This window comes from Setaria italica, chromosome IV (genome assembly GCF_000263155.2).
Source record: "Setaria italica strain Yugu1 chromosome IV, Setaria_italica_v2.0, whole genome shotgun sequence".
NCBI lineage: Eukaryota > Viridiplantae > Streptophyta > Magnoliopsida > Poales > Poaceae > Setaria > Setaria italica.
In genome coordinates, this window is record NC_028453.1 from 14,232,460 (window position 1) to 14,248,148 (window position 15,689).

Consider the following 15,689-nt stretch of genomic DNA (forward strand, 5'->3'; position numbering starts at 1 on the left):
TTCCACATGGGTGCATGTCCGTTATCGTCGTTCGGAACAGGTTGGCTACCAAGTCCCTTTCCAAAGACCACATTTACATCCTTCATCATCTCGAAGACACGCTTTTCATTACGGTGTGCAGGTTTTTTTCGATGGTCTGGCGCCCCTTTGAAATGCATCCCACTCTTTCTCAGCTGGTGGTGAGCAGGGAGAAATCGACGATGACCCATATAGACGACCTTCTTACAATGCTTTAAGTACATGCTGTCTGTGTCGTCTAAACAGTGGGTGCATGCCCGATATCCCTTATTTGTCTGTCCTGAAAGGTTACTCAATGCAGGCTAATCATTGATGGTTATGAACAACAATGCTCGTAGATTAAAGATCTCTTGTCTATCCTCATCCCACACACATACACCTTCTTCCTTCCAGAGCTGTAAAAGGTCATCAACCAATGGCCTTAGGTACACGTCAATGTCGTTGCCGGGTTGTTTTGGGCTTTGGATAAGCGCCGGCATCATAATGAACTTCCGCTTCATGCACAGCTAAGGAGGAAGGTTGAACACACAAAGGGTCACAGGCCAAGTACTATGGCCACTACTCAACTCACCGAATGGATTGAATCCATCAATACTTAAACCAAACCTTATGTTCCTTGCTTGACTTTCAAAGTCCGGGAATGGTCTATCAATTGATCTCCACTGTGCCCCATCTGCGGGGTGTCTCAGCATCTCATCTTCCTTACGGTCTTCTTTGTGCCATCGCATCAACTTAGCATTCGCCTTATTCCTGAACAAGCACTTCAAGTGTGGTATTATAGGGAAATACCACATCACCTTCGCGGGAACTCTCTTCTTGGGAGACTTCCCCTCGACATCACCAGGATCATCTCACCTGATCTTATACCACAGGGCTTCGTAGATGGGACAAGCATCCAATTTCTCGTATTCATCACCACGATAGAGGATACAGTCATTAGGGCATGCGTGTATCTTCTGAACATCCAATCCGAGAGGGCAAATATTCTATTTAGCTTCATATGTTGTGGATGGTAATTCATTATTCTCGGGGCGAATCTTCTTGACAATGTTCAACATCCCCTGAAATGCCTTATCGGACACACCATTTTTTGCCTTCCATTGCACAAATTCTAGTGTCGTACCTAGTTTTTTATGGCCCTGCTGGCAACCTGGTACAACAATTTTTGGTGATCATCTATCATGCGATGAAACTTTGCTACTTCCTTCTCAGTTTCGCAATCTCTGTATGCATCTCGTATCACCTGACCAAGGTCATCAGTAGGGCTATTTTCTGCAAACTCATCTTCATCAGCCTCGCCCATTGTAGTACCTGCAAAAGCTTGGCCTGAAACCTAGTCCAGAATGGTGTCATCTTCCTCCTCCTCCTCGCCATCTTCCATTACGACCCCTAGTTCACCGTGCTTGGTCCAAACCAAATAGTTAGGCATGAAACCGTATTTAAACAAGTGGCTGTGAATAGTCCCCCAGGAATCCTTTGAATACTCCTTCTTGTTATTGCATTGGAAGCATGGACAACATACGAACCCATTCTCTGGCTTGTTCGCTTTGGCCACTTCGAGAAAATAATGCAAGCCATCAATAAACGCCTTGCTCCGCCTGTCTGCATTATACATCCATTGCCGGTCCATCTGCATCGTATTACGCATGAAAATGGATTACACTTGACAATGGATTACGCGTGAAAATCGATTAAAGATCCAAACAACATGGTACAATACAACAACATGAAGATCCAAATACACATATTTAATTAAGTTCCAACAACATGATACAATACACAGCATCACTGGTATATTTAGGAGGACTTTAAGCATCCTTGGACGGTGAAGACGAAGGTTCCGCTGACCCAACCTCATCCTTTAGGTTTATTTGTCCCGCTGAAACGGTAGTACTAAGTGGACGTGAAACACCCGGGACTGAGGGTGGAGCATAACGACCACCAAAAGGAGGTTCCTAACCCGCGGCAACAGCTTCTTCATGACGTTGCTGCAAATAACGAAGCATTGCTTTTTCCAGCGCGCTCTTTTTCTTCAGCTTATACTGAGGGCCAACTATGATTTTCCCCTTGCCAAAATAGGAACCACGATCGCCCCCACCATCGCCACTTCCTCCAGTAGCAGAAGCCATCTATGTACAAAAATTATTACCTTAACACTGCATAAGTTGTTGAACTTGAAGACCGTGATCATCTCGCGAGCATGTTCTCAGCTGGGCGGCACCGCACTTCGTCATGAAAGAGGTTAGATGCTACGGAAAAGGGGACACGGTCACGATGTCCGTATCCACTCTTTCTCGTAGAATCGACCCTCCTTCTTGACATACGTTGCTGCTCGGCGGAGAACATCCTATGCGAGATGATCACAGTATGCAAGTTCAACAAGTATGGACTTGAAAACACCTTATTGAATTTGATAAGTTCAACAAGTAGCAGAAGTCATCTATGTACAAAAATTCTTTCCTTACCACTACAGAAGTTGTTGAACTTGAAGACCGTGATCATCTCGCGAGCATGTTCTCAACTGGGCGGCACCGCACTTCATCATGAAAGAGGTTAGATGCTACAGAAAAGGGGACACGGTCACGATGTCCGTATCCACTCTTTCTCGTAGAATCGAACCTCCTTCTTGACATACGTTGGTGCTCGGCGGAGAACATCATCGTAGAGATGAACACGGTATGCAAGTTCAACAAGTATGGATTTGAAAAACCATATTGAATTTGATAAGATAAACCGTCTAGACAAGGTAGCATCATTCTTAAACCACTGCAATAATGCATACTATATATATGACACATCAATCTCCCTCACATTCTAGCTCAAAATACCTCTCCATTTTTCTACTTCATCATCACATTCTAGCAAATAATCTTTCCATCTCCAAAGCATAAATCAAAGCATAACACGAGGATGAAGTAGCAAACCTTCACAACACTTGTGTTGGCCGAGTGAAATTCCCACGAAAATGAGGGAAAAAACTTCGGGCAGCACCTCCCTTGCTTCGGCACCACCGGAGAGTAGGTGAAACTCAGCTCTCTCTGTCAATGTGCTGGACTGGCTCGGGCTGGAGGAGGAAGAAAGTCCTCTATCTTGGCCGTATATAATGGGGATGAGTTTTTATCCCGGTTAAAAACTCCAACCGAGACAAAAGGGAACACCTTTTGTCTCGGTTGAAGGGTTAGTCCCGGTTGGAAGCTCCAACCGGGACAAAAGGGACACCCTTTTATCCCGGTTGGAAGCTCCAACTGGGACTAAACTTTTTATCCCGGTTGAAGCCTCCAACCGGGATAAAAGGGTTCATCTTTTATCCCGGTTGGAGCCTCCAACCGGGATAAAAGGGTGCCGCCACCGACAGCCCGCGACTAGCCCGGTTGCAATTACCAACCGGGACTAACTCTCCCCTCCATTTTTGTCTACCGTGGCGCACCCCCTTTTGTCCCGGGCCAACTTTAAACCGGGACAAAAGGGGGCGCATCGAAAGCCAATTCTCTACTAGTGACTGCAGAATGCCTTTTTTCTATGTGGATATTTTATTTATCTTCTTAGCTATTAGACATGATAGGTGTAACGAACCAAGCTGGAGATGGTTTCTCATGGGTTTTCTTGAAGATTCAGATTTTTCAATCTGCACCGGTTCAATTTAACAAAAGAATGAGGTATTCCTTAAACTTGTTCCCCTCATAAGAGGCATTTGAGGCAAGCTATTGCAAGTTGTGACCTGGTGTGATGCTGGAGAGCCAAGCACAATGGATCAAGTTATAATGTATGATGTTTCCCTCGGCATGCAAAGGTTGTTTAGTTCCACTTTTTCCTCCATATAAGCAAAAGAATATTTGTGGAATCTGGCTTTCGATTATATGAAGTGTCAAGGAACTCCCAAGCATTGTTAATGGAGGATTGAGGCATCTCTTCAGAATATTGTATCGTGATTGAGGCATCTCTTCAGAATATTGTATCGTGTTGTACCTTGTTAGATTATGTAACTAAGTACTTGATTAAATATCTTTTTAATGTCCGTTCATATTTTCACACTACTGATATCTCATTGACTTCTCCATAGTATCGTAATATAATAGTTTTGCTGCCCGTAGTAACGCACGGGTATGATCCTAGTTTCAATAAAATACCAACTTGTTTTGGTTTTACTGACTGCTTGTATTTTTAGTACTACAATTAGTAGGTTTGGCATCCATTATTTTTCTGAACTCTTGAGGCAGAAAGTGTGCTACTGGCAGCTACTGGCTCCAAGAACATGTGCTACTGGCTCCAAGAACAGAAGATGCAACACATGACGAAAGCGAGCATATAATTCGTATGCGTATTACAGCACCACGTCAACTCGTTCTTTACCAAACACAAGAATCGGACACAACATGGAGAGTTAAGAAAGATGCGCTCACTAGAGACAACTCGTTGTCGCGGGGATTTCTTGGAGATGAGCACCGCCGGTGACGAGGAAGTCCTCGAACTCGTCCACCGTGAACTGCGCGAACCGGCCCGTCGTGAGCAGGAAGTAGTTCTCGAGGAAGTCGTTGGTGCCAATGCTCACCACGTGGAGCGCATCGCGCTTGACGGTGGCATCGCGGGACTGGCTGAGGCGCGTGCGGAGGCGGCACGCGTGGAGGAGGCCCCTCCTCACCGAATCTTGGAGATGAGCGCCGCGTCAGCCCCTCGCAGCGCTGCGCCGGATCTTGGAGTTGCATGCCGCCCCGCAACGCTGCCGCCGTCTCGCAACGCCGCCGCCGTCTCGTGTAACACGTGCTGTTTTCCATCTCGCGTAACGCGTGCTATTTTCCATCTCACAGTCGCTAGGCCTGATAACATTAAAGCCCTTATCTGATCCACGGGCCAGCCCTATCACTCACGATCCACACATTGGGCTTGAGCCACAGCTACAATCCAACCCTTTTAACAAGTAGTTTGATTCGATTCGGCCCTTCTCTACAAGAGTCTATATAGGATCCGTAAATCCTAGCCCATGAGTTTGGAGGCCCTTGCAGCCCTTGGGTATACAAGGCCCGTTACCAGGCTAAGATAAACTGCAAGACATGATTTTCAGAACGCAGGTTTCACTCTATCAGATGTCCGTTTACAGTTTCCAATATAAATATTTTAGAAGGGATGTCGACGGTCAAACTTGAAAATTTGCCTAGAATGACACTTTAATAAATTGCTAGATGCAGGTGCTAAATCCTGAGAACATATAAGGTGTTACGAGCGTATCAGGTGTTACCATGTTACCATGCGATCTGGACCATCCGATGGACAAATGATGCACTAGATTTTCCCTGGTACTTCCACCTATAGATGTACATTCGGGCCGTCCGACCCGGTCCGGCCTGGGCTCAGCAAGGCCCGTTGATTTTCGTGCTGGGCCTGGCCTGGCACTACGACGTCACCGTGTCGTGCCGTGCCTGCCCGCAGGCTGCGTCGGCAGCTCAAGCACGGGCCCGGAAGGCTACGGGCTGGCCCGAGGCACGACAGTTGACGAGTCGGCCCGAGGCATGGCGGGCACTCGCGCCTGGCAACAGCGGCTCCGCAGGAGGCTGCAAGGGAGTGCCGGAGGAGGCCGTGAGGGAGGACGAGGGTGGGTGGCGGCGGCGGCTTCGGAGGAGGCCGCGAGGGAGGGTGGTAGCGCCGGAGGAGGCCACGGGGGTGGGCGGCGGCGTCGGAGGAGGCCATGAGGAAGGGAGGCAGTGCCGGCGACGGTGGAGGCCACGAGGGAGGGCGGAGGCGCCGCCAGCGGAGGCCGCGAGCCCGCGAGGGAGGGAGGCGGCGTCGACGGTGCGCCGCCCACCGGAGGGGAGGGGAGGTCGGAGCTTCGGAGGGAGGTGGCGGCAGCGGCGCTGAATGAGGCTGCGAGCTCGCGAGGGAGGGAGGCTCGGAATGGTGGCGGCGGGGGAGCTCGCGAGGGAGTTTGGCAGTTTGCCGGTTGATTTTTGTTCTGTTGGTACTATACGAGCCTAAACGTGCTGCCTCCTTGCCACCGTACCGGGCCGTGCTGCCCGTCGGGCCGAGGCATCGGCCCATGCTCGGCACGAGGCATCAGCCCGAGCCCGATGAGTTACGGGCTGGGCTGGGCTTGAGATGGGCAAAAAAACGGACTTCGTGCTGGGCTGTCGGGCTGCGGGCTGCATGGACATCTATACTTCCACCCTTTACAATTTAAACAAAATCCCCTGTAGGAAATCCACATCGATCAAACAAGTCCTAGTCCATGGTACATTTCGAGATAACCCCCTGAAGTACTTCACCTTCACATTTCAACTCCATTTGGCTGTCTGGAGCCTTCTCGCTCCCGCATGCAGGCGATTTCGAGCTGCCATCGCCGCCAAGCTCGACTGGGACAAACAGGAAACGGTGGTGCCACGGTACTCTCCCTTTCCCTTCCCTCCCTTTCTCCCTCAAATTAGGCTAGTCCTTCATGCCACCGGCGCAACATTTACAACACCGGCACCACCTAGGGTTATTTTTGTGTCAGATTCATGTTCTGCAATATGGCCTAGATCTGTGAAATGTCTGAATTTGGGTAGCCATTTCCTTACATATATACCATGTACTTTCTAAGAATATGCATTTCTCACTTCATTTTTTTACTTTTAAGGACCTGCAATACTCGTATTGAACAAGATGCCTTGACTCAATGTAGGCCAGTGCACAAGACGACTTCAGAAACTCATGGTTCTGTTCATCAGAACTTAGCACATAAAAGGAAAACAATTCATTGTTAAAATCCTAGCACCAAAAAAATAGTTCATTCTTCATATCAATATTATGAATTATGATAATTTCAGTATTCAATTATGTGAAAATAAGTTCAGTACAGTGATGTTCTCTTTGAAATTTGAAAGAAAAACACAATGATATAATGACAGCATTCAAACTGTCAGTGAATAAGTCGAACTTTCTCTTACTTGTAATGGCAGCATTCAAAACACAATGATTGTTGAGTTTTCTCTTCATCAGATCAAGGGTATATGGAACATATCTTAAGACTTGTGCTGAGACAGCTGAACATTGGCTTGACAAATGCATGAGGGACCGAGGAGCGAGGATGATGCTACAAACACATTACTGGTAATTTCTTCAAATAACCTATTGATTCAGTAATGTGTGACCATATCACTCCATTTATTATTTGTCATCTTGTTGAGTGCAGCGAGCTCTGAAGTACTTCTGTTTTATATGAATTTCTAGAACTGCCTTGATAAACATCCTAATATGCTAGAATTGGATTTTTTTTTCCTCCCCCTCAGGGCAAGGTGCTTTTGCAATTACTAACTATATGCTGCTCTGCACCAACAACTTGAAGGACTTTCTGTCAAAAGAAAAAAGAAAAACACCTTGAAGGACAAATTGGTGTGTCAATTATCAGCATGGCCAACTTCAGAGTATCCTAGTTAACTTTGTTGCATTTTGTAATATATTAGCAACCATTAACTTCTGTATGTAGGTTAGGGTCTGATGGTCCAACCTAGGCACGGCCATATGCCGATATCATTCTTGTCCTTTGGGTGCAGGCTGCCATGAAATTCCTGAGTATTATTTGCTACAAAGGTGGACTAAAACAGCCACCCATAATGTTGTTTTTGATGCAAATGGGAATATAATTGAAGGATCATGTACATCCCTTCCACAAAACATAAAGAGGTTGTGTTCTTAGACATGGTCCAAGCTTAAATCAGGAATGCAGGCGGCCAAGCAATGTGAGGAGAAAATGGAATATTTTCACAACTAACGGAAAAATTAAGATTTCGGAGTTTGAATCTTTTGTTGGAACACAGTTTCCAGTAGAAATAAGTATCCATCCACCTGAAGTGTTGCGAGCGAAGGGAAACGAGAGGAGACTCAAGCGAGGTTCAGAGCAGTCATCAACTAACCAAAGAGAGAAAAGGTATTGGCTGCTATACTTAGAACCTTGAGTTTTGGAGATGTTGCACACTAATTAACGTGCTTCTGTGTTATTGCAGATCAAGAAGCACCAAGAAGGTTGGGGAGCATTGATGTGAATTATGTTTTGTATCTTATGACTATGGTAAGTACTTATATTTATATTCATCTCTGGAGCTACTTCGATAAATACTTTAATATGCTAGAATTACATAATTTTTTCCCTGCAGGAGCAAGGCACTTTTGCAGTCACTAATGTGCTGCTCTGTACCGGGAAGTTGGAGGACAATTTGGTGCATCAAGTATCAACATGGACAACTAGAGAGGATCCTGGATTTGGTGTATTTTGTAATAATAAGTTAGCGACATAAACTTTTCTAGGTTAGTAAATGATGGTCCAACCTAGGCATTGACATATGCCGACATGTTGCACCTGTGTTAACCTCAAATGTAAATATATTCCATTGAAAACTATTGTAAGGCCCCGTTGGTTCCTCCTAAAATTCTTATCACATCGAATATTTATCACATCGAATATTTATCACATCGAATATTCAGATACTAATTAGGAGTATTAAACATAGACTAATTACAAAATCAATCGCACGGATGGAGGTTAATTTGCGAGACGAATCTATTAAACCTAATCAGTCCATAATTTGACAATGTGGTGCTACAGTAAATATGTGCCAATGATGGATTAATTAGGCTTAATAGATTCGTCTCGGGAATTAGCCTCCATCTGTGTAATTAGTTTTATAATTAGCTCATGTTTAGCCCTTCTAATTAGCCTCCGAATATTCGATGTGATATGAATTTTAGTCCGGACTAAAATCCAAATACCCCCTAAAACTTAATGCTTCAATGCATTGTGCATCTCGGCCTCTCGGGTACCAGATGCAGCAAGACCTTAGACCAATTCTACTAAATTTGTTCAACATGTGTGATTTGTTCCGAAGTCATGCATTTAATGCATCTTGTGTGGTAGTTGAGATGCTTCCTCAGACTTGGTCATTTGACAATCTGTTACTAAGTACTCTATACCTGAACAGATACCACTTCTCTTGAGCACAAGACTAAATCGATAAAATGTTGCTATCTTTCTCACAATCTGTTCCATTTCTGGTAAAACGTATGCAACTGAAAATGAAGCTGCAGTAACAGTCTTATTGATGCTCATTGTTTAAAGCAGATTGCTGTTTTTCGGGGTCAAGAGAAGACCCAAGCTTGTTAAAATGGCACTGAAGTTTTCAAGTTCTTGCTCATTTTTTCCAGAATAATTTTTCCCGAATTGGTTAATCCGAACTTCATTATCATGGTAATGAAATTACAGTGGTTCACATAGTTTGTTAGCCAAAACCACTCACTACAGAATTACTACAATCTTTGTATACTAAACATATGCGACTCGCAGGTCGCCAAAAAAGCTCGACACCTAACTATCACAAAGTTTCCAAACCAAAAACAAGCAAAGGCTAACAAAGTTACTCTCCCTGTCCTTGGACTTAGCCTCTTCTGACACCTACATTTTTTGGACACACGACATTTGGTTGTTTGCTTTGTGTTGAACATCAGCCATGGATCCCCAACGTTTGATCCACCGGAGATGGCCCCTGATGTGGGTGGAAATTCAGCACCGCCTCCTGCAACATAGTGACTCCATCCTCCTGCATCTGTGAGATCTCAGGCTTCTGTAGGTTTGTCCACCTCCAGTTTTTCAAAAAAGAACACACAAAGCATAATACCTCAGTAGGATCTCTAAGTGACTTCTCACACAGTTTATTTCTCATATTCCATATTGCTGAGCAAACAACAATTAGACCAATTATATGGACTACTCCATGGGATATAATCATCTACATCCAAGTAAAAAGTTTAAATCAATGGAGTCAGGCAACTTGCACTAGCTAACTCTTGACAACTTCCATGGCGCCTCTTGACCTTCAAGCACAGATAAGCACATTCATTAGTGTGCCATAGAGTTAGAAACGTGCACAACCTAGTTGGAGATTGTTGGGGAATTGGCCCAAGATCACATGCCAGAGGGATCGCTTCCGACGGAACAATCCCATGCTTCCGGAGGTACCCCTCACCGCGGGAAGTCGTCCCATCCTCCTCCCGCCTTCCCGGGCCACGGAGGCTAGGAAGGCGGGAGGCCATGGAGGAGGGAAGCGAAAGTGGGTTCCGGAACCCCCGAGGGTCCCCCGGAGGCAGCATGCAGGGTCCAGCTGATGACCCTTGAACTCCCCGGTAGGACGCGATGAGAGCGGAATGGATCGCGGGATAGCAGGGAAGGTGAAGGCCCCCCATCCAAGTCATTTGGGGCTCTCCTGGAATACCTCCGACTCTGGCGGAGGCATCGTCCCTTCGGGAGGGACTGGCGGGCATGGAGCCCCAATCCGATCACCGGGCTGGACCCCAGGAAAGAGAATCTTTGCCTTTAGGCGTCATCCAAAGAGAAAAGGCGACCATAGCGTCAACCCTAGGTACGGGGAGCGCAACGCCCACCCCCATACGGAAAGGGGCTGCCATGTTAACCCTAGGTACGGAGGACCTCCATACCCAGGAGAGGTCCTTTACCTTACTATCCCTGCCGCCCCCTCCCATTGGGTCCTCCTCCGGGGGCGCCGTACCGGGGGCATAAGGGTAGGTTCTTTTGACCAAAAAGGTCTCGTGCGCTAAAGCTATAAATAAGAGGAGTCATGGGCTAAGCAGGACACAACATTCTAGCCACTCAGTCCCCTAAAAGCTCTTGGGACAAGTGCCTTGTTCTAGAGCCACCCTCTATTGTTTGAGCATTTTGTAACCACCAACAGTTGGCGCCGTCCGTAGGGACGTGAGTGACTGAGAAGCCACATGGAGCCGCAGCGACGGAAGGGGAAGGAAACGACGGACCTTCCGGTGGACACCCCCCACCGCCCACAACGACCACTGATCCCTCCAATACAGTGGCTCCGGAAGGCGGGGTGGCCGCCGGAGCTGACTCGGAGAGGGTCAACCTGGGAGCTGATGAGGAGCTGGCGGGTGTTAGTGATGACGACCTGGAAGCTGGGGAAGACCCCTCAGCCGGGGAGGAGGAGATGGGAGATGCCTTTGACCTCGAAGCTGCTGGCTCCCGGGAGGACCGACTGACTCGGGAAGCGAAAGTATAGGCGGATGACCTACAAGCTAAGTTGGAGCAAGTCTGGAGGGAGAACGAGCAAAGGGAGGCGACTAGCCAGGAAGCCATTGACAAGGAGGCACAGGCCAGGGAGGAGAAATACCTGCGCCAGTGAGCCGATGCCATGCGACGGTGAGCCGATACCATGCGACGAGCTCAAGAGCTCCGAAAGGAGCTGGAAGCCCTCTAGTCGGCCAAGGGCCATCGGGATGTGTCGGGGAAGAGGAGCGTGGGTGAGCTGGAGCGTCCCCCCAGCCGGGTCGTGTCTGACAACCACGCCCGAAGGAACACCCTCTATGAACCCAAGTCCCCCTGTCCCCCGACCTGTAGTCCATCAGTTGGCCACGGGGATTCAAAATGACGCAGATTGCCCCCAATGATGAAAAGACTGACCACAAGGCTTTCATTATGAGCTTCCAGCCCGCCATCCAGTCAGTTGGAGGCGATGAGGCCATCATGGCGAAGAGCTTTGTGATGGCTATGACTGGCTCGCTCGTACCTGGTACACCACCCTCGAAGCCGGGAAGATCTTCTCCTGGGAATAGCTACGGGAAAACTTCAAGGGGAACTATGATGATCCGGTCACCTCGAGGCATCTTTTCACAGTCAAGCAAGGGAGGATGGAAATGCTCCGGAGCTTTGTCAAGTGCTTCATCAACGTGAAGTGACAAGCCAGTGGCCTAAGCGAGAGAACCATCATCGATGTTGCCCAGAAGGAGCTGCATTACGGCTCCCTCCAGTCATTCCTCTCCCGGTGTCCTCCTCAAACCGTGTTGGAACTCATGCGCAAGATGGAGGACTATGCGCATGCGGAGGATGACGAGCTACGCGAGGAACAGCAAAAGATCCCTTCGAAGTCCCAGCCTAAGAGGCAGGAGAGAAGGCATCATGACTTCCTTTCGGAGCGTCTCGGGGAGAAGGACGACCAACGCAAGCAGTGGGACTATGTCCGTCGCCCCTACTGGGTGGTCCAAATGGTGGAGACATCCCGCGAAAGGGAGGAATCCCAAGGGGATCGGAAGAGGCAGAAGACCTTCGACACCCGGAACCCCTCCTCCGGATCCCGGAACACCAAGCCTCGAGCTGAGTCCAGCCATACTCGTTATAGGGGTTCGTTGAAGCCATACTGCATCATCCATGAACACTGGGGAGGGCACACCACTCGGGAGTGCCCCTCCATCGACGCCTGCAAGGCAGAGGTGGCCGCCTCCACCCGAATGGCATCCGCCCCAGGGAGGACCGTCATGCACACTGTCCCACCCCCACCCATGGGTTGGGTTAGCGCGCCTCCAACACCGATGCCGTACCCCACCTAGCAGTGGCCGCACATGGTGGCATACAAAATGCCGCCACCGCCGCCACCACCACCAGGGCAGCCGCAGGCCCCCCTACTAGCTACAAAGCAGGAAGCGCCTGCTCGGGATGTAGAAATCATGGTGGGGATTCACCGCGTAGTCCTCCCTATCTCTAGAGGGTCCATACAGCTCCTGGAGTCCAAGCATCAGCGGCGCGAGTATGTACGAGAAGTTCAGCATGTGACCTCATGGCAGTAGGTCCCGCTCCCCCATTATGCCATCATCCTGATCACCTTTAGAGCCGAGGACTGCAATGCTCCTTTCCACCCCGACGCTGATGCCTTCATTATCTCGACCAACATCGTCGGGGTGGAAGTCCAGCGCATTCTCATTGATGGGGGGAGCTCGAATGATCTCCTCTTCGCCTTAACCTTTGATCAAATGGGGCTCTCCCTTACCCAACTCACTCGGGCCAGAACCCCTCTGCGTGGTTTCGGAGGGTAAGCAATTGAGGCCCTAGGCCAGATCCAATTGCCGGTATCTTTCGGCCTCAGCGAGTACACCCGCATGAAGGACATCGTCTTCGACGTAGTGGACGTAGCCTACTAGTACAATGCTATATTTGGGAGATGCCTCCTCAATGCCTTCTATGTCATCCCTCATCACGTTTCCAGTGCATGAAGATGTCGGGGCCCAAGGGGATCATTAAGGTGTTGGGAGATCAGAAGCTGGCCAGGCTCATCAAAATCGGGTGTTCCTCGGGGCAGCTCGAAGTTAATGAGTTGGATCTGGCACAACCAGAAGAAAGTGGGGGCCCTCATCCACCCACTATGTCCTAATGGCCCACCCCAAAGGGGAGATCAAGACTGTGGCTCTCCGGCCAGAGCAGCCTGAAAGGACGGTGCAGCTGGCGGTTAACCTCCCGGGGGAAATGGAGGTGGCCCTCCTCGATTTCCTCTAGGAAAACAAGGATGTTTTCGCCTGGTCCCCCTCTGACCTCCAAGTAATCGATCAGGACTTGATCCAACACCACCTAGATGTCGACCCCAAGAAGAAGCCCCGCAAGCAGAAGGTGCGGAAGATGTCGATCGAAAGGAAGGAGGCGGCCCATGCGGAAGTATGCAAGCTTCTCGATGCAAATGTGATTCGGGAAGTCATTCACATAGAATGGCTGGCCAACCCAGTCCTAGTGAAGAAGAACAACAACAAGTGGCGAATGTGCGTAGACTTCACCGATCTCAACAAGCCTTACCTAAAGGATGATTTCCCTCTCTCTCGTATCGACCAAAATGTGGACTCCACTTCCGAGAGTGAGCACCTTAGCTTCTTGGATGCCTATTCCGGGTATCATCAGGTGTGGATGGCGGAAGACGACAAGCTCCGAACCAGCTTCATCACCCCATTCAGGACATACTGCTTCGTGTAGATGCCCTTCGGCCTCAGGAATGCTAGGGCCACGTTCGCACGGCTGGTCCAGCTAGTCTTCGACGCCCAGGTCGGAAGAAACCTGGAGGCCTACATTGATGACATTGTCGTCAAGACCATGAACTAGTAGGACCACCTCTCCGACCTGCGGGAAACTTTCATGAATTTGCAAAGGACCGGGCTGCGCCTCAACCTCAAAAAGTGCATGTTTGGGGTACGCTCCAGAAAACTGCTGGGATACCTTGTCTCCAAATGGGGGATTGAGGCAAACCCCAACAAGATCCACGCGATTCGGGAGATGGAGCCCCTGAACAGTGTGTGTGAAGCACAGTGCCTAACGGGGCAACACGAGGAGCTGAGCTGTTTCATCGCCAGATTGGTGGAATGGAGCCTGCCCTTCTTCTAGGAGCTGCGGGGTTCCGTTCCATTCCGATGGATAGGAGGAACAACAGGCCTTTCACAAACTCAAGCAGTACCTGGAGCATCTGGAAGTGCTAACAAGCCTTACCCCTGATGCCCCGCTCCTACTCTCCATCGCAGCAATGGAAGGGGCCGTGAGTGTAGTCCTGATGGAGGAGCGCTCCCGGGATGGGAGGGAAGAACAGTCCCCGGTGTACTACATCTCTGAAGCACAAGTGGGGGCCAAACTACGCTACACCGAGCTAGAGAAGATGGCGTATGCCATCGTCATGGCCTCCCGCATGCTGAAGCACTACTTCACCACTCACCCGATCACCGTCACGATGTCCTACCTGCTGCACAGCATCTTCGAAAATCGGGAGGCCATCGAGCGCATCAGCAAGTGGGTGATGGAGATTGATCCTTTCGCACTTTCCTTTGTCTCCCATAGTGACATTAAGTCACAAGCTCTTGCTGACTTCATTGTTGATTAGACGCCAGTGACGTCTGCCGACAGCCTCCCAACGATGAAGCCAATCTGGACAGTGTATGTTGACGGTGCGTGGGGTGCCTCCGGTGCAGGGGCTGCGGCGATCTTATCCTCCCTGTTGGGGTAGGAGATCCGATACGCCCTCCGCCTTGATTTCCCATGCACCAACAACACAACAGAGTATGAGGCACTCGTCCTCGCATTACAGAAGTCGATGGCCCTAGGAGCGCGGCGCCTCCTCTTCAAGAGAGACTCCAAAGTCGTCACACTCCAAGTGGAAAAGGAATACCAGGCCCGTGAGCTCGAGCTAGTAGAGTACCTCCGGGTGGTTTGGAACCTTGAGCGCAAGTTCTTAGGTTTCACCATCAGGCACGTCCCCAGGGTAGAGAATGAGCACGCTGATGCATTGGTCAAGGCAGCCGCCCAAGGGAACCCACTCCCACCAGAAGTCTTTTTTAACATCGCCACTGCTCTCGACGCCACCGGGACCTTGCGTGAGGTGGCAGCCATATTCAGTGAAGACTGGCACTCCCCCATGATTGCGTTCCTTAAAGAGCGGTACACCCTCGATGACCATATAGAGATGCGTCGTCTACAACAACGGTGCTGCAACTACCAGCTCATGGATGGAACCCTCTACAAGGCTGGTGTGTGCGCCCCCCTCCTACGATGCATCCCTAGGGAGGAGGGGCGACAGATGCTAGAAGAAATGCATGCTGGCCCTTTCGAGGCGCACTTGGCATCCAGGGACCTTGTCGGAAAGGTCTTCTGGCAAGGATTCTATTGGCCCACTGCGCTTTGGGATGCTCAAGAAATTGTTAGGTGGTGCAACACTTGCCAAAGGATGAGCAAGATGAGCCATCTCCCTGTAGTGCTGCTCCAACCATCAGCTCCTGTCTGGCCGCTCACATGATGGGGCATCGACATCGTGGGACCTCTACCCACCGCGCTGGGAGGCTTTCATTTTGCCATGGTAGCTGTCGTGTACTTCTCCAAGTGAGTGGAGGTGGAA

At 49.4% G+C, this 15,689-nt stretch overlaps 1 long non-coding RNA gene across 2 annotated transcripts; it reads left to right on the plus strand.

Moving 5' to 3' along the window:
* The first annotated feature begins 6,256 nt into the window (after positions 1-6,256).
* On the plus strand, positions 6,257-8,443 carry LOC101765954. Of its 2 annotated transcripts, none has more exons than XR_001163842.2 (5): positions 6,257-6,389; positions 6,985-7,095; positions 7,275-7,912; positions 7,989-8,053; positions 8,139-8,443. It is a non-coding gene; the product is annotated as an uncharacterized LOC101765954 (long non-coding RNA). The 2 variants fall into 2 exon arrangements; XR_001163843.2 differs by having other exon boundaries at positions 6,263-6,389; positions 6,945-7,095.
* The last annotated feature ends 7,246 nt before the right edge of the window (positions 8,444-15,689 follow it).